The following is a 27,260-nucleotide window of genomic DNA, read 5'->3' as shown; positions in this document are numbered from 1 at the left end:
AAGTATGTGTCCACTTTCTTTTCAGAATATTAAAGATGGACACTACATACTCCTTCATATATCTCCCAACACCAAAGAATTTCCCTGTGCCATGTCCTTCACACCTATACCAATGACATATAACTTATAGCGTTAAACTACTGTGGAGGACCAGACGAGACAGATGGAGGATGAGAAGAACAGGAGAGAGGCAATACTTCCCCTGGGAGACAAGAGGGCGCTTTGGCGATTCTGGAGCCATGGACTGAAGCACTTCCACCACACCAGGAGGTACTGCTGGAAGAAAATACGGGCACACCTGGAGTAGTTCCGGGTGCCCATGCAGCACTTCTGCCACACCAGGAAGTGCTGCAGGAAGATCATTAGTGAGCACCCAGAGCACATCTGTGAATAATAAAAAAGGGGCAGCATCACTCCATTCTGGGAGCCAGAGTCGGGAGGTGGAGGACAGAGCTTGCAAAGGGAGGAGAAGAAGTGGCAGAAAAAGAGAAAGAAAATAGAGAAGAAGAAAGGATTGAGTTATTGTGGTGACTGGAGCACTGTGTAAGGTGCTGTGTGCTGAATTGGAAATCAAGAAAAAAAAATTGTGAGTTTTGTAAGTGTGCCTCTTGTGTCTGTTTGTGTCGAGTTGAGTGGCTGCTACGCCCTCCAGAGTTGTTACACTACAAATGACCCTGAGAAGAAATTCACTATGTTCTAGCAGCTAATTACAACAATATCTTGGTGCAAAACGAAATACAAACTACAGCTGAAGTACAAGACCTGAACGTGTACGTGCAATAGATGTTTTGATGTCTTGTTGCATTTAACTTGCATTGGTATAGACAAGTGTGTTCTGAGATTTTTTAAGTTTGGAAAACAGAAGTTTCCAGATAAGGTAGCTCACAAATAATGGTGCCATGTGTTGCATGTGCATTAGCATACACAAGTAAGAATTTCACTGTACCAGTACTAATACATATGCCAATAATGACCCTTTAAATCAGACTTTTAGGAGTTCCTTGATGGTTCGAGGTGATCTTAACTGACTTTGTTAGAAAGGCACTGAAAAACAAATAAATAAAGTTAATTTTATTCTACTTGACAATACTGCATCCTTTCATTTATTTTAGTTTGCCAAAGAGTGGTATATATCACTATTAAGCTCTTTTCACTTTTCAGTAAGGAAAGGAATTGTAACCTTTGATCCTGCTATTTCCTAAAAATGTAAAGGGTAAGAGAAGACCAGTAATCTGTCAGAAAGGAACATTTTTGTGTGATGTGTGGTTTTCTTTTTCTCTTAGGCAAAAAACAGACAATAATAAATGTAAAAGCCAATAGATGAAGGGGCAATATTCACCCTTTGTTGTGATCGGGGAGACAAGTAAAAGGGCATATTTCCTGAATAATTCTGTTACAGGATATTGTGATGGCTATATACAGGATGTAGATATTTAACTGTCTTGCAAAAGAGTCACCTGCTTTGAAGATCAGACTGCTGATTGGGATCTCATCAACAGACAATGTTGCGACACAGGACTGCTTGCTTCCTTTGAAAATTAACGTGTTCTGTGGATATTGGTTTCTAATCAGCATACAGTCGTATATGTACTTCCTGATAGCTGACAATAATACTCTTTGTTAACCAATGAAAATGTGTTTATACTATTGATAAGCAAAAGAAACCGGTATCTACCATTATTTAATCGATCGTCATGTTGATCTAAGCAGAGACTGAAGCAGTTATATACTTCTGGGTAGCAGGTTGTGCTTGGACAGTTCAAAGAGACAGATCGTGAGGAGAAGGGACGAAGTGAATCCAGACGGGTGTGAGGGGGAAGACGATGTAGGAAAGAGAATGCTTTCAAGATAATTTGCACACAGCACAGGGACTCAGCGGCAGACGAGAGTATGTGGTTGACAAGACCAAAGGCACATGGATGGTGACACCTACCTCCAGGGAGGAAGAGACATTTTCACTAGAGAGACACTGGGTCCAGCAAGAGAGGGAAGACTCACGAGAGGACCGAGAAAAAGCCGGCAGACAAGAAGCAATATTTCTGTTGGGAAACAAGCATAAGGAGAACAGAGTGTTCAGTGGGACAGTTGGAAGACTAATCATTGTGTTAACACAGCATGCAACTAGGAATTCACACCACCAAAGCTTCGATCCTCCAGTGTTATGCTTTAATGGACTTCTAGAGTGTGGACTGTGTTCTCTTTATTGGTTTTGGCTCCTAATATTTTTAGATTCTGATGTACTTTTATCTTCTTGAGAGATTTTATATTGTCTAAAGCAATACAATTTACTTTTGTTTTTCTTGCAATTGCTGCTGTGTCTTTTATTGTGCGTTTACTCACCACACAATTTAAAGAAACCTGTGTTCAATTATCGTTAAAGTTCAAGAGTTGCCAGATTCTTAATAAAACTGGGTGGTGTAGTCAAATATTTTAACTGTGTTTAAGTTAGATTACCTACTGTATAAGTGTGACCTAGACACTCGATACAAATCCTTTATCAAAATTGTTTTGTATTGTTATATGCAATAGAGTGTCTGTAGTACAAGAAATACATACAAGCTAGAATATTCCTTCCAGTAGATTGTTAATTTTTTTAGTGATGATTATGTATTTTTATACATTGTTGTTTGTGATGGCACAGGAGTGTGGCAATGGTAGCATGTTGCTTACACATGTAAGCAAAACGTTTACTGTACTCTATACATGGGAAAATATTACAGTTAGTTGTAATCCATTTGTAACAATAAATACAGAATTTGGGCCAGCATAAAGAATAAATCCTATTTTAAGAAATTCATTACATTGGACTGAATGGGATGTTTCATAGAACCACTAATGACTGACTACAAAGGAGTATCATTTTTAAATGGAGGTTTGTTTTTATCACCAGAGTAATACTTTCTCTCTTCTCTGTAGCCCTAATATGCTTCCATAGATCTTAGACCCAATTTATCATAAAGAGGCATGAATAGGAAAAAGGATTTGGTGGGAGTATAAAGACGATAAAAAAATTTAAGAATTGTACCTGTGATGTAATTATAACATATTATTATATGGTTCTAGTTTCAAAAAGATTAAATAGATTACACATACACATATCAACTTTAATTCACTATAGATTAAATGTTTATTTATTGTATGATTTCATATTACCAAGGCATAATTAACATTATTAATCAGTAACCTCCTTGAAATTACATATATACAGTATATTACATACCGTGTCTGCGTGAGTTTCCTCCGAGTACTCTGGTTTCCTCCCACAGTCCAAAGACATGCAGGTTAGGTGCATTGGTGAATATAAATTGTCCCTAGTGTGTGTGTGTGTGCGTCCTGAGGTGGGCTGGTGCCCTGCCCGAGTTTGTTTCCTGCCTTGCGCCCTGTGTTGGCTGGGATTGGCTCCAGCAGACCCCTGTGACCCTGTAGTTAGGATATAGCGGGTTGGGTAATGGATGGATAAATATTTTGCCCAGATGCCACTTTCAGTGCTTGTTTATTGCTAAACATTAGAACATTAGAACACTCTAGACGAGAACAGGCCATTCAGCCCAACAAAGCTCGCCAGTCCTATCCACTTATTTCTTCCAAGAAAACATCAAGTCGAGTTTTGAAAGTCCCTAACATCTTACTGTCTACCACACTACTTGGTAGCTTATTATATGTGTCTATCGTTCTTTGTGTAAAGAAAAACTTCCTAATGTTTGTGCGAAATTTACCCTTAACAAGTTTCCAACTGTGTCCCCGTGTTCTTCATGAACTCATTTTAAAATAACAGTTTTGATCCACTGTACTAATTCCCTTCATAATTTTAAACACTTCAATCATGTCACCTCTTAATCTTCTTTTGTTTAAACTGTAAAGGCTCAGCTCTTTTAATCTTTCCTCATAATTCAACCCCTGTAGCCCTGGAATCAGCCTAGTCGCTCTTCTCTGGACCTTTCCTACGCTGCTATGTCCTTTTTGTAGCCTGGAGACCAAAACTGCACACAGTACTCAAGATGAGGCCTCACCAGTGCATTATAAAGGTTGAGTAGAACCTCCTTGGACTTGTACTCCACACATCGTGCTGTAAAACCTAACATTCTGTTTGCCTTCTTAATGGCTTCTGAACACACTAAACCTACGACTTTATTGCTTCTGGTATTGCTCACTTATGCTTGAGTGCTATCTGAGGTGTACTCAGTTGCTGATTATATCCAGCTACTGTTTAGTCATGACCCCCAAAACATGCTGGATGAAACTTTGAACCCATCTTGGAGTAACCACATTCACTTTGAGATTGGATCTGTCCCCTTTAGTGTGCGCCCAGGGCCCTTGCCCAGCGGGATGCCTCCACGCTGGGAGGACGGGGAGCAAGCATGGCCAGAGTGTTACCTTCCCTGGGGTTGCAGTGGTGCCTCAGATTCCCGCAGGGCTTCATGGGAGTTGGAGTTTGGTGCAACCCTGGGGGTGCTGCAGCAAGAGCTGCTGAGCCCTTATGGGCAGTTCTTCCGCCACATCCGGAAGTGTTGCCAGAAATGAGCAATCAAGCACCTGGAGCACTTCCGGGTGCCTTATAAAAGGAGCCAGGCAGCTACTACTCGGAAAGCCAGAGTCGGGAAGAAGAGGATGAAGCTTGACTGGACTAGTGGAAAGGAGAAGTAAAAGAGAAAAGGAAAAGTATTGTGTTTGTGCTGTGCTTTGGTCTGTGTTGTGCCTATGGGAAATGGGGAAGGCTTTTCCCACGAGGGAAAAAAAAAAGAAAAATAAAACATGTGTGTGCCTTGAACTTGTGTCCCATGCTTGTCTGTGTCAGGTTCAGGTGGCAGTGCTTGGGAGTACTTATTGAAATTCTGCATTCTGTGTGAATTACATTCAGTATACTGAGAGAGTAATTATGGTCTGAGACTACCATATGCTATATCTTGCTTTTTTACTCATAAACTCTAATAAAGAATAATTTTTCCATGACCTGAAATCAGTGTCCTTAAATATAGCCAACTTTTACAACCCTAGGACCCCGTTCTGATTTTCATAATAATTAGAGAGACATCAAAATGTTTTTCATTTGTTAGCTTTAATCGTTTTGTCAAATGATTAAAAGTTTTAATCATGATTAATCACGAAATAGAACTTGACTAACTGCATGTTTATCAAAGTAGTTCAGTCGTCCCCTGTGAATGTGACTGCTGTACAACCTCTTAGCTGCTCAAACAGAGAAGGCTTGGGTATTTTTTTTATAAATTGTCCCACATGAAAATAATGTGAAAGAATCTCACTGAATGGTGTCGCTCAGCTCTGTACCTTCAGCTATATTTAGAGGTCTGCAGTCCAATGTCATCCATTTTGCAATAAAAAGGGATAGGTAATGCTTAAGATTTTGTTTTATACTTTGACATAAATTGAGTTGTAAATTAATGGATTACAGTCAGCCAAAAATTTTGCTGCCTAACATAGCAGGGTTTTTAATAGCGGCATTAGGCATGTTTCGCTTTTAAGAGATAAGCCAAGGACGTTGTACTTCTGTGATTTTTAAATATGTCCACACTAGGTTTGCAAGTACTAACAATTTTGTCTTTTGAGCCATCTGGAAGAATTTTAAATCAAAAGCAACAATTATAAATTGTGTCTTTCATAGCCATTGTTAACGGAATAGCTTAGATCAGAGATTCCTAAAACTTTAAGTCAAGGCCCCTCAAAATGTGGTACCATCTGGCCAGGGCCTTCACTAATATAAAGCCAACAGTGCTAAGAGTAGTTATACTACATGATTATGTAAATTAATAGACCTGTTAATCTAAGGAAATGTTTAACTACAGCAGACTATTGACACATAGAATATATGATTAAATGTCATACGATACCCCTAAGGCAGGGCTTTTCAGCCTTTTTTATTGGTGTATCACTTCTAGGAGTTGAAACAGTTTGAAATATTCCAATTTTCTTTCAGTCTTAAATTGTTAAGCTTTGACCACTGTGACAGATAGGGGGCGCTATTGTCCCCTTGAACCCTCAGACCACACGTCAGACACCAGATAAAAGTCCCAATAATACATTTATTTTTATAATAAAGTGCACAAAGCACCTCCACCTCCACTATACTCAATAAATCAATACAATAATCCACAATCTTCCCACTCCCAGCAGCTCAGTCACCCTTCCTCCCAATTCAGCTCGCCTGCTGGAATCTCCCACAGTCCTTTTATAGTTCATGACCCGGAAAACTCCTTCTTATACGGAAAATACAAGTCCTTGAGCCTCCCTGCAGCGTTCCTTGGCGGCCCCCATGGTATCCAACAGGGCTGTGAATTAAAACTCCAAGGTCCATGATGGCCTGCTGGAATTCGGGGCACCTCCATGTTGCAGGGAGGGCTCCATCTGGCGGTTTAGGAGTACTGGCTGGGATAAATTGCCGGCCATATACCACACCACTTACTAGACACAACTAAACGTGAGACTTCTTAACTGCCAACCCTCCGCCTAATGTTGCACTTGAAGATTTTAACATTTGATTATAAAGATATTTTTTTGTATGGTTGCATATGTCTTTTAGTTTTTCTTGCGCACATCAAGTGCTTTTTTAATTAGTTATTTTTATATTTTATATTTTTAAGGAATACAAATTAGAAAGACTAAAACTTCTGTATTTTTAATTTACAAAAATTACATAGTCACATACAGTATAAATCCAGATCAAAGTAAGGAGAAAAATAACTTAAGTTACATATAATTTTGGATTAAAAAAGAGAAATAACTCAAAGTCATTTGGTAAGGTTGTGTATCTTTACGTTTTATGTGGTCGCTATTGTCAATAATGAATTCCCATTTTCATAACTTTAAACACAGCTCTTCTTCTAACTTCAGCCTATTGCAGCATTTCGTTTTAAAGGAAGAATGAATGTTTCCAAAAACTGGCAGCTCTATCTGAAACAGTACCTTTCTACAGTGGATTAAAAATACCTAAATAAAATATTAGATATGTGTATTCATTATACTGTATATTATTCTACCTTAGTCTGCCAGTGTCACAGAAAAAGCACTGAGTGGTAGAGTTGAAGCGCAGCTGACCATGGAGACCTGGGTTCCGTTTCTTTATCCTCTGTCTATATATATAATGCCATGTGTTATATATGTAGACTATATATGTGTGACTGGGGGAGAGGGAACATGTGCTGATATATGCACCGGTAACACACATTAACTGCTGGTTAACATACAAGTAACCAGTGCTTCAAGTGTGTATTGGCCCACTTCAAGCACTGGTTATCTGTATGTTTGTTTAAACATTAGGCAGTTTAAAGACAATGTTTAAAATTGGAATTGATTTTTTTTATAATAATGTCCATGGTCCCAAGTTTGAAAACCACAAACTTAGATAGCAAGAAGTGTTAATAAATGCATTTAAGGAAAAGTAATGTTTTAAATTAATTGCATTACCACCTTAACTTTGACATCCCTAATTTATATTATTTAATTTTTATTTGTATTCGTACAGTTGTTGGTGTGAGTGTTAATATTTGATCACATATGCAAATATTGTACAGCTACATATTGTTATGAACAACCTAGAGGTTGCTGGGATTCATGAAACCATCATACATTAGTTATTTTGATATGGATTTGGGCCAAAATATTTATACAGTAGTGTGCAAAAGTATTTAGTCTTCTGCATCACAAAAGGTTTGTACACATTGAACAAGAATAACGAAAAGACATTATAAAGGTTTGGGGCAGCTTCCCGTATAATATATCCTGGCTGCAAAAAGGTAATTTTCAAGAGATGTCTACAAGACAGAGTCCAAAACAGAACTGATTATATGAAGTCAAGATGGCAGCTTTAAAGGCCAGGGTAGGAAATGACGTTGTCGGGGGCCGGAAGGGGAAGTGAGGTCATCAGAGGAGGGACCAGTAGTGATGTCATCAGAGGCAGGACCAATAGTGATACTGTCAGAGGCTCCAGAAAAGGAAGTAACTTCATCGGAAGTGCAGGAACGGGAAGTGACGTTATTGGAGGAGCCAGAACCCTGTGGGATTTCCCGAGAATGGTCTGTAAGGGATTCAGAGGAACAGTTACTGCACCCTGCCGTCCCCTGGTCGAACGTGGAATTGCCATTATTCAGGCCCTTTAGTTGACTCGCACATGTGTGACAACATATTTATCCATTCAGTATTTTTATTGTGAACTCTTATGCTGTAACAATACACTTCAAAGTCAAAATAAACCATTTTCTGTAGGTATTTAACTGAAGAAGAAAAGCTCAAAAGTTAGTGTTTCCATAATTTTTCAAACCCTATGCATTAATACTTTGCCGAGAACCCTTTTGCTGCAAAAACTGTCTTAATTCTTTTGAGGTATGTATGCTGCTTACTTCTATTTCTCTAAATGTTACATTGAATTTAACAGTAAAATTTCTCAAGGGCTTACTAAGCAGTTCACAGTGATATTGACTATCATTTCATCATATTACTTTAACATGGCCTTTTTATAACTTCACTTTAACTTAATACTGATACTCTGTATGTTCAATTCATCATAATAACTATTTATGTTGGCTCTAAAATCCGTACTGACCCCAACTCTCTCTTCTGTTTCTTTTTCCGGTTTCTTTGTGGTGACGGCCTGCGCCACCACCACCTACTCAAAGCATTATGATGCACCAACATTGATGGACTGAAAGCCAGAAGTCTACGTGACCATCATCATCAGGTCCTTCCATGAAAACCCTAAATACAAAGAGGACTGTTTGACTTATGTTAGGTAGATTGCCCAGAGGGGACTGGGTGGTCTCGTGGTCTGGAACCCCTACAGATTTTTTTTTCTCCAGCCTTTGGAGTTTTTTTTTTTGTTTTGGTTTTTCTGTCCACCCTGGCCATCGGACCTTACTTATTCTATGTTAATTAATGTTGACCTATGTTTATTTTTTTATTGTGTCTTCTATTTTTTTATTCTTCATTTTGTAAAGCACTTTGAGTTACATTTTTTTTGTATGAAAATGTGCTATATAAATAAATGTTGATTGATTGATTGATTGATATGCTAGAGCCATTTAAATGACCCATCAAAGATGTTTGCCATCTCTTGCTTCTCCATGATGTAATAGAGTCCTGATATTTTCTGACGTTTTTGTAAACCTCAAATGGAAATATGTATTGGGAGAAATGTTATACTTTAATGTAGCAAATAGACTCATACCAGGATAAGATTTTCTTCTCTGGGTGTTTATAGAACAAAAAACAAAACAAAAGAAAAAACGATGTTATTGTTCACACTTACCTATTGAAGTTTACAATGGGAATCAAAAGAGAGGGTCGAAGAAAACAACGGGAAGCTTATATACTACTCTGCTTCTTCCACAACTCCAAAATCCAGAAGGCCCCCAGCTAAGTCCTCCTATTTCTGCCCTCTGCCACAATCCTCCTTAAAGGGACCCCACTAGGCTCAAGAGGGCCATGTTTGTTATGATCATGAGAGAATATCAACTTGGCTTTCTACCCTGTATTGTTGGAAACACCAACACTGTCTTAATTCAATTACAGAATTTAGTCTCAATTACATGTTTTTTCTCATTTGGGACCCCAGTCCTTTCTAAGCTATTCCTGTGTGCTATTTTTTTGCCCAGAGGGGACTGGGCGGTCTCATGGTCTGGAATCCCTACAGATTTTATTTTTTTCTCCAGCCGTCCGGAAATTTTTTTTTTTGTTTTTTCTGTCCCCCCTGGCCATTGGACCTTACTTATTCTATGTTAATTAATGTTGATTTATTTTGTTTTCTTATTGTGTCTTTTATTTTTCTATTCTTTATTATGTAAAGCACTTTGAGCTACTGTGTGTATGAAAATGTGTTACATAAATAAATGTTGTTGTATTTTATAATTTACGGTATAATATTGAAGTTGAATTCATGTGTCTATCCATCCATCCATCCTTCCATTCCTCCATGTTCTACTGCTTATCTGGATACAGGTTGCTGGAGCAGTGGTCTAAGCAATGATGCTCAGACATCTCTTTTCACCATCACCTTCTCCAACTCCTTAAGCTGCCTCCCAAGCATACACATGTGACAACGGTGTACACCAAGTGATTTAACAAGAAATGCATACAGATTTTCTTTTACCAATGCCACTGTTGTATAGGAGGCAAAGATAAAAATGCTTTTCTGATGTTAAAAAACTATCATAAATCAGCTTCTACAATCACACAAAACCTATGGCATTCAGACAAAATTAAAGTTACTAAAAGTCTTTTACTTTGTTTCCAAATATATAAAGGTGTGGAGATCCCATGGACCACAATGCAACAAAAGGGGTGGATCTTTATGCAAAAATAGTATAGTCATGTTTTTTTTTAAATTTAAATCAACTTAATTCAACTGTGAATAATGGGCATACAATGTTTTGAGTATTAAAAGAGTGATAATTCTGAGTACTGCGGTGGGCTGGCGCCCAGCCTGGGATTTGTTTCCTGCCTTGCGCCCTGTGTTGGCTGGGATTGGCTCCAGCAGACCCCTGTGACCCTGTGTTAGGATGTAGGGGGTTGGAAAATGACTGACCGACTGACTGACTAATTCTGAGGAAGATTAACATAGAATAGGTGAGTAAACACAACAATCCCCAAGGCTGATGACACTTCTTTTAAAAGAAAATTATTTAATTTAATTAAATTAAATTTTTAATGTAATTATTTAATGTTTTTGTTTCAACATAATTTAAATGTGTTAATGTGACATTTAAGCGAGGTATGTCAACATAAGAAAAAGCTGTTATATCAAGAAATATTACTATTTTAAGTTAAATTCAATAATAAAGTTAACAAACCCATTAGTTCTTTTTTTCAGTGTAACTGAGGGTCCAAGAATGAACATCCATGTCCGGTTGCTGGTCTGGTTATACATGAATGACCTCTGAAGGGGCAGGGCTGCCAGGGATGTAAAGGAAGTGATGTCACTTGGCTTCCGGGCAATCTTTGAAACTAAAGAGGAAAAAAGGCAAGGTGTTATCAACAGTACTTCTTACCTGGTAAGAAATTTTATTTTTACTGTTTTTGGATTCCTCAAGGTTCCCTTAGATGCTCATGTCTAACAAGCACAGCAAACGAGTGCAAAGAAGAATCTATGTATGTACCATGGGAAGAATGTCACAAAAGAGGTAGTGAATAAACTCTCAAATCCAAGTGAATCCGGGTATGCTTTCTTACTAAAAGTGAGATCAGTAAAGAGAAACAACCTGGCTACAAAATGTTACATAAACTGCAGCAAAGTCTAATTAAAAGCAACAATGAACTTGGAATATTCTAGCTTGGGAAGACATGTGCTATAACTGTACTCTATGAAGTGCACACATATTGCTAACAGAGCTCATTGTTTTTCAATAGATTTCAAAAGCTATTTTGTCAAATGCATATCAAAAAAGCAGGAATACACTGCAAAAAATGCTAATGCAAAAACTAGACAAAAAGAGTGGTGGTGTGCCACATGCATTTGGTTATTCCCGTGAAAAATGGATTGAATGGCAGACATTAATTATTGGCAAAAAGGGGTTATTGCATTCAGCCTTGCCAAAAGGCATAGTGTATTGGAAGTTGCAGACTTAGAAGGTGCGTCAAAGCGCACTGTCCAATGGGTCTTCCAACAGTGACTTATATCACAGTCAATGGCTAATCATCACCAGAACATGCAGTCAAATGATACTGCTCACAGATAGGGACCGCCGCCATCTCTCCTACAATTTGACAACAAACTGCTTTGCAAGAATTGTTGCAGACTGTCAATGCAGGCCCACAACAAACCATTTTTGAATGAACCATCAGAAGAAGATTCCAAACTATGGATATTTGGAACAGAGTACCATGAAAAAGCCCCTTACTATCAGCTCCTAACAAAATTGCGCAGTTACAGTGAACACAGAGCCACAGACACTAGACTGTCGATGTCTGGAAACATGTTATCTGGTCTGAGGAGCAGCGTTTCTACTTGTACTCGAATGATAAGGAGTGATGGGTACATCATGAAGCCTTCCATGAGGACTCTGTGCAAAGTGCTGTTCAAGTAAGAGGTGGTTCTCTGATGTTCTGGAATTGTTTCAGTTAAGAGGGAATGGATACTTTTGCTGAGGTGTCAGTGCACTTGAATCAGAAGGGCTGCATTGGACTTCTGGATGACCATCTGTTACTTTTTGTATATTTATGTCTGGAGTGAACACAGAATGACTACCCCAGTCTCCCAACATCACAAATGGCACAGAAAACATTCTGAAGCATTGTCACATCTCAAATGTCCTGAATAAAAAAACAGATTTTAATCCCACATAAAATCTGTAGAACTATTTGGAGCAACAAGTAATACACCTAGCGGATCCATCCCACTAATCTGGTTTGAACTGCAGGATTTAGTGCTGGAAGAGAGAAATGGATGTCACCTACATACACAAACTGGTATTGTCATGTCATGTCAGACAGAATTGCAGCTGTTCTTTGGTCACAGAGGAGTTAGCCAGGTGTGACAATTTTTTTTTATACCAGTGAGCTTATAATGACAAACTGCTACTTTAACTCCATAAATTAATTGTGCCTATATATTTTAAATATGTATGATTTAACAAAATATATGATAAGCTGATATTGTTTGCACAAATCAGCACAAATACATAAAAAAGATTATACTTTTCCATATAAAATACATCATTTTTGAAATTATTTGAAGCATTTTAAGACTGATGATCACTGTGTCAGTGAAACCTAAATGTTTCAGAAATGTCTCAATGCCATCCAGCCATCATTTATCTAACAGGCTTAATCCTGTGCAGGATCACAGGGGTTTGGGCCTCTTTCAGCACCACTTGGGCCAAGGCAGGTCCAGTATTGAATAGGATGCTACTCAATGGCAGAGCACATTCTCACAAACACCCACAATTAATTTAGGCTTCCCAGTCAATCTAATATGCACATGTTTGGCTAGAAGGAGGAAAACTAGAACATCCTTTAAAAAAACCTTAAAGATATGGGGAGAAAGGACAAACATTGCACAGGTTGAGATTTAAACTGAGATACTAACCATGGCATCAAAAGCCTTCAACAATCTCAAAGGAACAAAAGCAAAAAAACAAATAAAATAAAAGCAGCAGTGTGGCATACCATTGGAAATCTGTATTACAATTTAACCATGTTTTCTTGAATTTTTTTATATTTCTGTCTGAACCAAAGTAAAAAAAAGTATTTCTCCTTAAAAAATGGATATGCTTGCCATTTTTTATACAGACATTTAGATATTTACTAATCCTAATCAAAACAATTGGAGACGTTACAAGTAATTTGTAACTGGGAGATAAAGATCTTACAAGATTAGTCAGAAAGCAAGACAAGAGTTAAAGAGCAATAATAAGATATAATAAAAAAGGTTAAGATTAAAATTAGTTTCTGTTCCCCCTCTATAACTTACTTCTACCAGTTTGGTTCTGGTTTCACAGTCTTCTTTGGTTCTTGTCACTCACACAACATCCCATGATTTACAGTTTTGATCACAAGTCCTGAGCTGGTAATTTAAATCTCTGATGTCACGGCTTTGACTCTTGCTTTGTTTTGTTTATACAACCATCTCCTCATCCCACTTATGAATCCCTATGAAAACCTGGCATAGTCATTAAAAAAATGTAATTTATAAAATTGGAATCCTGAGATTGGGAAAATCTGTCAAGAAACAAGGACTAAAGAGACAAGGCAAACCGTTTTCTTGCCTGGTCACTGACCTTTATGGCACTAGGTTTGATCACATAATAGAGCAAGTCTGTGAAGTGTATAGCAAGACAAAGACTTCTGAAGAGCTCCTTCTCCAGTTACTACAACTTATTCCACTCATAGTCACCCTTGGCAGGCAATATTGATGGTTTTTGCAACTGGTCTGCCCAATTCTCAGGGCAATAAAAGTTGGAGGTGTGGTTGATTGCTTCTCTAAGTGTGCTTATTTCGTCCTATTTAAGAAACTCCTATCAGCAGGAGAAATTGCAGATATATTCATTTGAGCTGTGGCTCAATAACATCGTATTGTAATTTGTGATCATGGTTCCCATTTTGCAAATCTACTTTTTCCATTAATTTTGTGAACAAATGGGTTATGAGGTGAATCTTACTTCATATTATCATCAGGGAGGCAATGGACACACAGAAGAATTATTTCTTTGATGTACTATATCATGTTAGACTGGATGGCCCTTTTTCCTATCCAGGATAGACATTAACTTGAGAGTTCCATCCCCAAAATTAGCTCCCAAGGTTATTGGACCTCATAAAATGTAAGGGTGGATAATGTTCTTACTGTTTAGCCCTTCCTACACATTTCATAATTTCCCCTATTGTACAAGCATCTCGACTAAAACCGCTTTTTTGTACTACAAATTAGAAACTTTCCATTACTTTTGTTCAGATAGTGAGAAGTAGAAAGTTCAAAGAATATTTCAGGACTATGCAATTCTTGCATTGAATATTGGATTACAGTCTTGAGGATCAATCTTGGATGAGAGCTAATGATGTGTATGTCCCTTTACTGCTATAAACCTTTCATTGTAGGCATTCTGGTAAGTCTGATCAGAGTGTTCACGAGATCTTGGGGGTGGCCTATATCATCATCTGGGTTTTTTTTTGTTTTTTTTTCCAGTGTCTTCCTTGGCATCTAAAATAATAGAGATTTTTTTGGGGGATTTAGTGTCCAAAGAATGTTATGGTCAAATTTTCTTCTTATTTTAGGGCATTTTTGAAGATGCTAATTATGAAATACATCTTCCCATGCTGTCATTTTATGATGTTTGTGATACAGTGATATTACTGTGAAAATATTAAGGTCAGTATTATTCAGTTCTTGGTTGTCTATGTTTGTGGAAGCAACAAAGAAATAAGGCATATCGTTAGCAGTATCTTTGATTAGAATTCCACTAATTACTTCTTATTTCCCAAATACAATGTACATCCATCTATTTTACTCTGATTTCTTTTTCTTTGCTTTTTGACACTCTCGCAGCATCCCTTAATTTACAATTCTGATCTGAAGTCCTGAGCTGGTCCTTTAACTCTCTGACACCTTGGCTATAAAACTAGCTTTATTTTGTTTAGAAGGCCATATATCACTTATTCATCAATGTGACCACCAGGATGGTTAAAATGGAAGTGGGAACAACATCAATTTAAAATAAAAACATCAGTGTTCATTTTCCTGCTAAGAATTAGGTGGACATGATAATGTTACATGTCACGTGACTTCCATATCATATGACTAGTAATGGGTGTCATTGTTATAAACAATATGATAGATGCAATTCAATAAACTCACAAAATGGCTGTGACCATAGAAAAGATTAGCCTCTTATTGTCCCCTAGTGGTGTTTCTGGGATAGGAAGGGTCTAGAGTCATTCCTGACAGTCGGCTCTCAGGTCCAATTGAGATGCCACCTACTTGGTATGTTTCCCTTTTATATTGACAGGACTGGAAGAGGCAGGGCTTCTCTGGCTCCATTGCCCTGAAGGGGCAGTTTCTCAGTGCTGTGAGGTAAAAAGGAGACAAGACTGTGACTGACAGCACCACCTCTCATCCCGGAGTGGTACCACATATCTTAGGTAAACCTGGAAGATGATAGTTATATATGCCTGAATTGCAAAGCAAAAAACAAAAAAAAACATGCAATAATTACGGAGACGTCATTGCAGACCCAAGTTTGGGATAGAACTAACAAAGATGGCAGAGCAATGGTTTTTAGTCCTTCCATCAGGAAGAAGTGATGTCAGAGGTATCTGCAGAGGGAAGAAGAAAAAAAGGCATTAAGACACAGTGCCAACACTTGGAGTGGTGGTGTCATTGTAGTCACTAGAGACTTTGCTATGCGCACACACACTACAGGAACCTTCCCCCTCAGCCTGGACCCAGTGGGCCAGGAAGCCCGAACCTGTGGGACTAACAAGTTTGTGGGACTAACAGTAATGACCTCACCTCACTCTTATGCTTAAAAGGCAATATAATAAATCATTACTAAGTACAAAGTATGAACCCAGTGGCATTGGATATAACATTCGTTGTCCATCTGTCAGAACAAATGCATTCTTGGTAAACTTCAAGGATTCATCGTTCCATTGCTCACTTTTAAAAAAGGCAGTTGTTTGCTGAAATTGAAAATGTAAGTCTGAGAATGAGTCCAAGGTAACCTCAGTGGGCAGAGTAATGGCCCCCATGGAGACACATCATACAGAGTTGCCACATGACCCCGCTCTTTGCCCAGGAGACATTTTGAGATTGGTGCTCACCTTCTATTGGGCTTGCCCTGTGTTTTAGATGGGAATGATTCATGCATCTCCACATTTACTTTGCAACCAGTCTCGCCCCAGTATTACAGGATAAGGTTTGCTGCATAAGACAGCTACCCTGATTTTCTGAGTTGTCCCTTGACACAATTATACATGAGGCAGATACAAGTTAGAATGGAAATGTTGCTGCTGGAATCTGAGCGTGTTATAACCTTATGATTATTTATAACCATCTCCCCAGTGTAAGGAAAGGATAAGGTATTAGCAGTGAAGCAATAATTCTCACCTTACGCCCAACTGCAGTTCGTTGGCTCACCAAAGCAAGGACAAGTCACGGTGGTATGACATTTTGACATTTTGGAAAATTGGGAAAGTGACATGTGCTCTTCCTTTAGTTCTTCTGATGTTTTCATCTCATACTTGTGCTGATCTATAGGGCATTCTGAGAGCTCAACCTGTGAAGTTGCCCAGTGCTGCATAAGGGTTGATAGTTTTATTTCCACCCATTGGAAATTGGGACAGGCATTCACCAGGAGGTTGCATGTTACAACCTGAACCACCCTTTTTGGATTGTGGATCTCTGGCCATAGCTAGCACCCGACTCTGTCTCAATAATTCAAATACTTGGGGGCAGGTTGGCCACTCTGGGTCAAACCTCCACTCCTTACAAGCCCTTGTCTGCTGGTCTAGACTAATGGCATACAAACAGTAGCATCTCGGCTTTTAGTTGGTCAGCAATCTGGTCATCAAGGTCATAATAAGTCCACTGAGCCAGTCCCTTCAAGAACAGTGCCAGTATGTGTGCCCACTCTGTATTCTCTCAGTGATGGCAGGTAGCTGTACAATCAAATATCAGAAAGTAAGTCAAAATATTGTCATCAGCATGTAATGGCAACAATACCTGGGAGAGACCCATCAGTCGTTACAGCTGGAGGGCAACACACGTTTGACTACAGTACGTACCTCTGCCTCAGCGAACTGAGTCCGTTGCTCCTCAGCCTGAATCTTTAGTGCCTGGAGTTCTGTTGCAGTGGCATGAAGAAGGGCTGCCAAGTTCTGTTGCTCTGCCATCCTAGCAACAACTCCTGTTGACTACTCCATTGAAAAAGAACAGAAATGACAACAATAAAGGGTTAGGGTACCAGCCTTGTCATCCCATATAACTGAATTGCAAAGTAAAGAAAAAAAACATGCAAAGCCTCTGGTTTTTCAGTCCTTCTGACAGGAAGAGGCAGGTCCAAGTGGACAGACACCAGAAGTGACATCAGAGATGTTATAGCTATTAGTCTTCTGGTCTGCAGTGGGATGAAGAAGAAAGGCCTTAGGACACATTGGAAATCCCTGGAACGGCAGTAGAATTACAGTCACTAGAGCCCTTCACCTGTCCTCTGTGCACACATGTGTGACAATATATACTGTATGTTTATAATGTTCCATTAACTTTTTGCCATCTAAACATTTGTTCTTCACTGAAAGACTTAACACAATGGCTATATTTTCTGTAGTGGATTTTCCAGTTAATTTTACATTTAGTTAAATCCTAATATTGTATCTGGCCGCACTGTAGTAAATTGTTTAACACTTTTCCAGAAGGAAGATGAAGAGGAGGAGGTTGGGAGCATGCACTGATTAGAGTGCTTGCTGCACCCACCACACAGCTACAAATTCCTGCCTGAGCACTGTCCGTTTGGAAAATAATAATTCTCTCCATACCTGTTGGCCTTCTTCTAGGCACTACAGCTCAATTTTACCTACAAAAGATGTAAAGGTTTTCTTGATTGGCAATTCTAAATAGTGTTTGAGTGTGTCAAAGACATTGAGAACGTTCCATACAAAGTAGGCATTTTTAGGAGAGTGGCAGATATGTAATTACTTTGTTTTTTTCATTAAGTGTTGTGATGGAACCCAGGGGTGTCAGCAAGCCCCAAACACAAACGCACAAAGAGTCCCAAGTTCAAATAATGAATGGTTTATTCAATTCACCGCCACAAAGTATCACAAGCACACAATATAGAGGCGTTCTCTCCTCACAATACCTCTCTTCTTCTTACCACCACACTGCCCTCCTCCAGCTGAGTTTTGCCCTACGTCCTCCCAGCTCTGACTCGCCTGGATAAGGGAGTGTGGTCCCTTTTATTACGGAACCAGGGATAACTTCTGGTGTCAGGGCAATTGCCCGATGGAAGTACTTCTGGGTCACATGGAAGTCCCATAAATTGGGGTGCGCATCTCCCTACAGCACCCTCTTGCGGCACCCATGATCCCCAGCAGGGCTGTATTCTCCCAGCATCCCCTGCTGCTTACCCAATGGGTGCCTTCATGGAGGGCTGCTGCCATCTATCATCTGGGGGGATTAGCAAGTCCCCCGTGATCTCTTTTATTTTCAATGGGCTGTCCATCCATTTATTCTGGCCATCCCATCCGGGCCTGGTTGCTCTTTCTTCCCTGGCCAGGATGCCTTTCTGCCTTCGAGGAACCTCCCATCATGGTAAGGAACCATCCCCTCTTTTGCCTGGAATGCTGGTCTAGCCCATGTGGCATCTGCAGTGTATATCAAGGGAACAATCAAATGAAGAGGAGATCAATAATACAGTGAACAATAAACAAAGTCTGCTGAACAACATTAAACCTGTAGCCAAAAAGTAAATAAAATCAAAAACCTAAATCAAGCACTGAGTCTCTTGGGAAGTCTTTTTTTGTACATAAGGTTCAGACACCAAAGTAGGCCATAGTTGAATCAGCAGGTTTGAAAAATTCATTGATGAAAAATAAATGAAGGCGTTGATAATAAATGATACAAAATGCCACAAGTAAAACAAAAGGCTGTTTATTACGGTACAAACTTGCCAAGGTTTTATCTGTGAGTTTCAACATTCTTCCTACTTTTCACAGTCCCCAGAACACCAGCCATGCCAGTCCTTAAATTGAACAATCAAGGTACTTCTGTGAGCACAGTGTATATATGAACAACATTTTCAGCAAAATAAAAAAGCTTAAGGAGAAACTACTAGTCATGTATTGGGCAATAATGAGGATTAAGAAAGATATGCACACTCTCAGATTTTTTTTTACTGCATACTGTATGAAAAAAGACAGATATGAAGACAGATACAGTATATTTAACTGGTATTAAGGCAGCAATTAAAATGTAGCAGGTTGGAAATTGTTTTTAGTTAAGTGGTATACAATAATAAAAGAACAAAGGAATGGAGCCACTACTTCTAAAGGCCAAAATGACAAGCAAGTCAATGTGCAAATGTTTCTTTTTCAGCGATACCATTTTGCAAAACTGAGAATTATGTAAGTAGGAGGGTCACAATTAGTGATTGCATTCTTGCTGGTGATAATGATCAAGACACTCCTTAGTAGAAATGTGTCCCTTTTTGAGAAGTTGTAGGCAGAAATTGTGATATAAATAGTAGCCTTTAGCTACAAATACAGTAGGTGTCAGGTGTATTCAGCCTTTGCAGCTGGCTCCTGTCTTATTTCAGAATTATGAGCGAAGTACTTGTTAAAAAGAAAATATGTGATGTAGTGTACAGAGGAGTCTGTTTTAAACAAAACTTGGCATTTCTACTGGAAAAAAGCCCCCAATGTTAAGTTGCTCTTTTGTTTTGCTTTATGCACATGAGCCGGGGACTCTCCCACATCCAGCTGGGGCTCAAGGCCTCTCTGCTCTAAAGCAATGACGCAGGTTTCACCTCCCCACCTTGGCATTCCTGCCTGCCAAGAACAGCATGTACCCCCTACGCTCGCCCCGCAGTCTGTAAGATGATGGGAGCAGCTAGAAAGAGAACTGTAACCTTGAGAATTAGAGAAAGAACTCAAAATATTAGAACAGACTGAGTCAGACTAAAAGGGGAGGTAGTGGTGAGGAAAAACAAATTACAGAACAGTAATATTGTTAAATATTCTGCTTGTCTGGGAAATGACCCACCAGGAAAATATTCAGGACAAAAAAATGTCCTTATATTGATTCTAATCAAAAAATATATTATTACTTGGTAGTGTATTGAATTGAAAGATAGATATGAAAGGGACATAACCAGTAGATAGATAGATAGATAGATAGATAGATAGATAGATAGATAGATAGATAGATAGATACTTTATTAATCCCAAGGGGATATTCACATAATCCAGCAGCAGCATACTGATACAACAAAACAATATTAAATTAAAGAGTAATAAAAATGCAGACAATAACTTTGAATAATGTTAGCATTTACTCCCCCGGGTGGAATTGAAGAGTCGCATAGTGTGGGGGAGGAACGATCTCCTCAGTCTGTCAGTGGAGCAGGACAGTGATAAAAGTCTGTCACTGAAGCTACTCCTCTGCCTGGAGATGACACTGTTCAGTGGATGCAGTGGATTCTTCATGATTGACAGGAGTTTGCTCGGTGCCCGTCGCTCTGCCACAGATGTTAAACTGTCCAGCTTTATTCCTACAATACAGCCTGCCTTCTTAACAAGTTTGTCCAGGCGTAAGACGTCCTTCTTCTTTATGCTGCCTCCCCAGCACACCACCGCGTAGAAGAGGGCGCTCGCCACAACCATCTGATAGAACATCTGCAGCATCTTATTGCAGATGTTGAAGGACGCCAGCCTTCTAAGGAAGTATAGTCGGCTCTGTCCTTTCTTACACAGAGCATCAGTATTGGCAGTCTAGTCCAATTTATCATCCAGCTGCACTCCTAGGTATTTATCGGTCTGTACCCTCTGCACACAGTCTCCTCTGATGATCACAGGGTCCATGAGGGGCCTGAGCCTCCTGAAATCCACCACCAGTTCCTTGGTTTTGCAGGTGTTCAGGTGTAAGTGGTTTGAGTCGCAACATTTAACAAAGTCTTTGATTAGCTTCCTATACTCCTCCTCCTGCCCACTCCTGATGCAGCCCACGATAGCAGTGTCATCAGCGAACTTTTGCACGTGGCAGGACTCCGAGTTGTATTGGAAGTCCAATGTATAGGCTGAACAGGATCGGAGAAAGTACAGTCCCCTATGGTGCTCCTGTGTTGCTGACCACAATGTCAGAGCCTGCAGTTCCCAAGACGCACATACTGAGGTCTGTCTGTAAGATAGTCCACGATCCATGCCACCAGGCATGAATCTACTCCCGTCTCTGTCAGCTTGCCCCTAAGGAGCAGAGGTTGGATGGTGTTGAAGGCGATAGAGAAGTCCAGAAACATAATTCTTACAGCACCACTGCCTCTGTCCAAGTGGGAGAGGGATCGGTGTAGCATATAGATGATGGCATCCTCCACTCCCACCTTCTCGTTGTATGTGAACTGCAGAGGGCTGAGGGTGTGGCGGACCTGTGGCCTCAGGTGGTGAAGCAGCAGCCGCTCCATGGTCTTCATCACATGTTTGTCAGAGCGACAGGCCGGAAGTCATTCAGCTCACTAGGACGTGATACCTTTGGGACTGGGGTGATACAAGATAGATAGATAGATAGATAGATAGATAGATAGATAGATAGATAGATAGATAGATAGAAATGAAACTACAAAATATCTGCGGTGAGTGATTTTCTTACTTTCAATCTCTATTAGCATCCCCTTGCTTCCCCACATTTTTCTATTTCTGGACTTTTCCTCACTTCATTTATCTGTTGCCCACAGAGGCTTTTTGCACATTAGACAATCAATTCTTAAGTTCTCCTTGCGTCTTACTGCAAATCTTCTGATTCTTCTTCTCATTCTGTCTGGAAGTCTTCCTTTTTTAATCTGATCCTTTTGGAGGATGGATTTTGCATCTGGCTATTGACAAACAGACTGATACAGTACCACCAGTCCAAGCACAGATGCCCCCTGCTGCTGGCTGCAACCTTAACCCTCAGTTTTTCATCTTCTTAACGGGGTCAGTGCTGTGCTGTTCCCTCACTTGCTAGCCTTTATGGGCTCTTAAATTTTTTTTGTTGTGGCTCACAACTTTAATGTAGCAGTTTTGGGTAAGGTTGGGTTTGATTATGCTTTATTATAATTCTTGTCAGAATATGTTAAAATATTAGCTTTTGTGTTTCAATAAAAATTCTGATGACAAAAATAAAACATAAAATATTACTAGCATGAAAAATATGGCTCCTTACCTCTCACAAATGAATATAAGGGTAACGCCACTAGTAACATTGAGCCAATTCACCTGGATTAACAAATGTTTCAGTTGCACAAACCTGCCACAAACCTTAACCCAAAATGTCTACAGTTCTCTATGTGACAGTGCTACAGTACCATTAATTTAAACTGTGATAAATAATCACAAGGATTATAATCTACTTAGGTTTGGTTCATGTTGTGAGCCCAGGACTGCTAGCATAGACTATGGCTTCTGGTAACCTATTAATGGTAAAAGCAGGTTCAGAAAGTAGACCAACAAGTGGATGAAAGGATCAGTGGAATTAAGAATGGTGTTACTTGCTTACATTTGCATTACTAATGGCGTCTATCTATCATTTCACCTGCAGACCAGAGTATGAAACACATGATGACCGTTGATGGAACCTGTGGTTTGGCCCAGGAGTTTCCCGCCTTTTCTGTCTCACTGGTAATTTAAACAACATTGTCACAAGATGTTAATGTTCACTTCTGGAGCCCCTTCAAAAAGAGTATGGAGCTCTGCTATGGAAAGCCATTTCAATTCCGTCTGCCTGAGAGAGGCTCTGAGGGATGATAACATCTGAAATAATTTTTTGTTGGGACTTTTTCTTTACTGTGTTTTCTTTAACGGGGCCCTGGTTGGTTGGCAACTCTTTATTATCTTCTTGTTGTCTTTTATTTACAAAGGAAAAAACTATGCTACAAGATACAAGTAAGGTTGCTGGGCAATGTGTTGCATAGGCGAGATGTGATAGAGGATTGTATTTCATTGTATTGATATGTATTAATCAAATGTGACAATGCATAGTTTATTTGTACAAGGAATTATGTTATAACGTGATTTCTCTACCAATTTTGCAGTTATTTTTCTTTTTTTATGCTATTCTAAGTTTCTGGAATCTATTTCTCAAAATGTCACAAGAATCCGTTGCCATACATATTTTTTTGCTTTCAGTTTCATTTTATTTTGGTTTTGGTTGTTACTTTTCATGTTATTACTTTGTTTTGACATGACATACTTTTATTTCTTGTGTTTTGATCCAGATTTTGTTCATATGTACTATTGAATGCACTCTTTTTAAGATTCAGTTTTATCTTGTGCCTTTTTCCTAATACTTTTACTTCCTTACTTACTTAAGCCGATTACTCCTATGGAGCATAGGCCATCAACAACAGTTCTCCACTATTTCTTGTTCTGTGTTGCTGTTACCAGGTGTCTCCATCCAAGTCCTGTCAGCTTGATATTGATCTTGGTCTACCCCATTTCCTTTTGCCTTAGGAGTTAAAGGTCAGTAACTGATATATGACATTTGATGCTGGTTTTCACAAGTTCTGGCTGAGTCATCCCCATCTTCTCTTCATGTTTTTCTCTTCTGCGGGATACTGCAATGTTTTTTGCTGTTGGTCAGCATTTCTGATAGTAATTGGCCAATGAATGTAAAGAATTATTTGCAGGCGCTTGTTCATAGACATCTAGATCTTTCACATTGTGGTCTTGATGGTCCTTCATGGCTCTGCCCTATACAGAAGTATTAACTTAATCTTTGAATTAAAGAGGCATATCTTCAGAGTAGCCAAAGTCTTTGTAGCCCCTGATGTTCTTTAGCTGGATGAATACTGCTCTTGCCTTGTTGATCCTGACGTCTAAAACTGTTCTTTCTTGCAACCACACTGCCAAGTTATGTGTAGACTTCTCCCCCCTCCAGGGGCTCTCCAACCAGTCTGATTAGCTCTTCCTGGTCTGTGTTCACCTTCAGCACCTTCCTCTTTCCTTTGTGGATATTGAGTCCAATCTGGGCTGATGTTACAAACTATGCTGGACAAATTCTGTTGCATCTGTTGAAGACTATTAGACAGAAGTGCCATTTCTTTGGTAAAGTTTGTGCTCAGTGAACTGGGTCTATGGTGTCCACTGGATTCCATTTCACTTGTCTTTGGTCACCGTCCTTATGGTCCAGTCAGCGATGAGCAGGAACAAAAACAGTGAGAGAAAATAGCCCTGCCTGATGCCAGTCTAGACCTCTAAGCTTCTTCTCAGCTGTCCTTCACGCACCACTCTACACATCATGCCTTCATATGAATTATGCATTAGGTTGACAAACTTTCTGTGGATACCATAGTGCTGCTCCAACTTCTATAGTGTCGCTCTGTCCATACTGTCGAACGGCATCTCATAGTCAAAGGAGTTGACATAAAGCACTCAATAGACTGCTCCACAATGATCTGTAGTTTTGCAATCTGATTGTTGCATAAACAATCCCTTCTAAAGCCTGTCTGCTTGTCCCGGAGTCTCTGATCCTCTGGGTGTTTCAGTCTCCCCATTATAATCCTATTGAATATCTTGCCTGAGACCGACAGAAGCATGGTGTTTTGGTCTAAGCACTGGCTTAGGTCTCCTTTCTTGGGAATCTTGATTAGATGACCTTCCTTCCAGCCTGATGGGATATCCTCTTCCTCCCATATACCACCAGGGAGTGGTGTACTTTGTCATGGGCCTGGTGGGTTAGATCTTTAACTTATGCAGGACCTCTACAACATATGTTTGCCTGCTCATATTTGTGTATGACTTCCTAACTGATTTTGGCAAGTGAATAATGCCCCAAAATTCCTTATCAATTTTCATAAGGCTTACAACACCATTTCTAAAGACTAAGCACGAAATTTGACATTACTGTTATTTTTCCCAAGAGTGGTGATTAAACCAAATTTACTGCAACAACAAAGCATAAAACTGAACAAAAAAACCCTTCATGTCATGGCTGAGACTTTGTTGATGATCTGTAGGATGTTAGTGTTTATGAGTTCACTGTAAAGATAGCAATTATCAAGGAAGGTATGAATGCCAGTATGCCAAGAAGCAATAGGACTATTTGTCACTGTATGACAGCACTTGAGTATGTACTGTATCTGTTGTGAAGGACAGCCGGGTCCCATGTCCGGCAGGGACACCTCTACTGCTTATGTTCTGGGGGAGCCACCATGGGCAGTCCAATACCACCCCCAGGACACTTGGTGGCAGCTTCCCTGGCCGACGGTGATTCCTCAACCACCCGCAGGGCTCCATGGGAGATGGAGTCCTCCACAGCTTGGTTGGGGCCCAGGGTGGCCGCTAGGGGGGCTGTCTGCTTCCAACAGCCCAGCTGGACGAGTCTTCAGCCCCACCCAATGCAATGAGGACCAGGTGGTCAATCACCTGGAATGCTTCCGGGTGGGCTATAAAAGGGTCCAGCCACCACCACTCGAGGAGCCAGAGTTGGGAGGAAGGAGACGAAGCTTGAGGAGGAGTGGCAGTAAAGAAACAGTGGTTTGTTGTGCTTTTGGACTGTGTATTGCCTGTGGGTCACGGGGAAGACGTGCGCCCACGGGTGAAGAAAAATAAAATCCTTCAGTATTTTTCATATGTGCCTCAGTGTCCATCTGTGTTGGGTCGGGCACAATAAAGCGCCTTTGTTACACTGTGCTAATCTAATTGTTTTCCTGGAATTCTGACATTTCTTTTGCCTGTTTTCCTTATTTGTGTTTGTGTTCTAATCGTTGGATAAGCTGGAAATAACGCATAGTGAATGACAGCACCATGGAAATTGTTGCCATGTATGTGCAGGTATGTGCTATTGCAAAGGTCCAAGGGACCATTTTGTATATGAAGAAGGTGAAGACCTCAATGTTTACTCAAATAATTATATCTGCAAGGGGGTCTCTTCTCATTTGTGGAAATAATTAGCAAATTAAAAAGCGAACAATATAGGGTGAGTCAAAATTATGCTAACATTTGAATGGAGGAAACAATTTATTCACAAAACATACTTCATAAATGCAAGATGATTTACAGGAATGTCTCAACCTGTTCACCACCATGTTCAACACACAAAAACCAATGCACAACAGTACCATTTAAGGCCCAGACACACATTTCACGGGGAATAGATGATACCACAGTCCATATTCTGTCCTTTAAGTCATTGATATTACAAACTTTCCAGCCATACATGTGCTCCTTCACCATACCCCATAACCAGAAATCACAGAGTGTCAAATCAGGGTAGTGTGGAGGCCATGGCAATGGTCCACCACAACCTATCCATCGATCTGGAAAGGTGTGGTTGAAATAAAAATAATCCATTAGCGTTAAGATAATTTTGACTCACCGTGTATTTGTTGGAAGCATGGCTGGCATGCAATTAGATCTACATCACTACATCACATCACTTGCAACGAGTGCAGAATGCAGCTGCTAGAATCCTAACTAGAAAAAGAAAATCCGAGCACATTTGTCCAGTTTTGATGTCACTACACTGGTTGCCTGTGTCATTCAGGATTGACTTTAAAATACTGCTTATGGTTTATAAAGCCTTAAATAATCTCGCTCCATCTTATATATCGGAATGCCTGACACATTATATTCCAAATCGTAACCTTAGATCTTCAAATGAGTGTCTCCTTATAATTCCAAAAGCTAAACTTAAAAGAAGTGGTGAGGCGGCCCTCTGCTGCTATGCACCTAAAATCTGGAATAGCCTGCCAATAGGAATTCGCCAGGCAAATACAGTAGAGCACTTTAAAAAACTGCTGAAAATGCATCACTTTAACATGGCCATTTTATAACTTCACTTTAACTTAATACTGATACTCTGTATGTTCAATTCATCATAATAACTATTCACAGTGGCTCCAAAATCCATACTGACCCCTACTCTCTCTTCTGTTTCTTTTTCTGGTTTCTTTATGGTGGCGGCCTACACCACCACCACCTACTCAAAGCATCATGATGCTCCAACATTGATGGACTGAAAGCCAGAAGTCTACGTGACCATCATCATCAGGTCCTTCCATGAAAACCCTAAATACAAAGAGGACTGTTTGATTTATGTTAGGTAGATTGCCCAGAGGGGACTGGGCGGTCTCTGGGTC

The 27,260-nt window shown here is 39.7% G+C and overlaps 1 long non-coding RNA gene and 1 pseudogene across 2 annotated transcripts; both read right to left on the bottom strand.

Moving 5' to 3' along the window:
• Window positions 1-1,995: 1,995 nt before the first annotated feature.
• On the bottom strand, window positions 1,996-18,794 carry LOC120525840. 2 transcript variants are annotated; one of them, XR_005633030.1, is made up of 7 exons: window positions 18,562-18,794; window positions 17,221-17,349; window positions 16,544-17,094; window positions 15,651-15,750; window positions 15,293-15,501; window positions 10,794-10,947; window positions 1,996-2,039 (listed from the first exon to the last, which is right to left on the bottom strand). It is a non-coding gene; the product is annotated as an uncharacterized LOC120525840 (long non-coding RNA). The 2 variants fall into 2 exon arrangements; XR_005633029.1 differs by lacking the exon at window positions 18,562-18,794 and having other exon boundaries at window positions 17,221-17,478.
• A 5,237-nt stretch (window positions 18,795-24,031) lies between these two features.
• On the bottom strand, window positions 24,032-26,517 carry LOC120526649 (annotated as a pseudogene).
• Window positions 26,518-27,260: the final 743 nt, after the last annotated feature.

Source organism: Polypterus senegalus, chromosome 3 (assembly GCF_016835505.1).
Source record: "Polypterus senegalus isolate Bchr_013 chromosome 3, ASM1683550v1, whole genome shotgun sequence".
Classification (NCBI taxonomy): Eukaryota; Metazoa; Chordata; class Cladistia; order Polypteriformes; family Polypteridae; genus Polypterus; species Polypterus senegalus.
This window is presented reverse-complemented; position numbering and strand designations above follow the sequence as displayed.